General features: G+C 60.8%; 1 pseudogene; it reads left to right on the forward strand.

Annotated features, from left to right (window-relative positions):
* LOC102815225 overlaps positions 1-424 on the forward strand; it is a 113,428-nt pseudogene extending 113,004 nt beyond the window's left edge.
* The last annotated feature ends 101 nt before the right edge of the window (positions 425-525 follow it).

Here is a 525-nt window from a genome sequence, read left to right on the forward strand (position 1 = left end):
TACTGTTGCCACGCTTGAGTCCATCGATGCTGCCACTTGGCCAATCCATCTCGTTGGGGGTCTTCCTCTTTTTTTCTGACCCTCCACCTTACCAAACAGGGTTTTTAGAAGAAAGTATTTGGACCCAGAGAGTGGGAGGGACGTGTCGGAGGCCAGGACCCGTTTCTTTGCTTGTAGGGTCCTGAGTCCCCCAGATGATAGTACTCGCTTTCTCTCCGGGCTCCTGCTAGACTTCACCTGGCAGAGATTACCAGCAAAAACCCTCCACTCCTTCCTGCCGGCCACGCTGCCAACTCCACGTCCTGGGCGCAGGGCGGCTTCCTGCCCCCGGTCCTCCACCCTCTCCCGGTATTGTGAAGCGCGGACCGTACGCGCCTTGAACCCTGTTTTGGAAACGTCGCCGGCCACCTGGGGACCTCGCTGAGCCATCCTCAGGTCCCAGGAGAGGAGGCGGGCAATTGGAGCGCATGCGCCGGAACCCGCGGGCCGGTTCGGAAATGACGGACTCGCGGGCCCTGCGCCCTG

This window comes from Chrysochloris asiatica, unplaced genomic scaffold, assembly GCF_000296735.1.
Source record: "Chrysochloris asiatica unplaced genomic scaffold, ChrAsi1.0 scaffold00001, whole genome shotgun sequence".
Classification (NCBI taxonomy): domain Eukaryota; kingdom Metazoa; phylum Chordata; class Mammalia; order Afrosoricida; family Chrysochloridae; genus Chrysochloris; species Chrysochloris asiatica.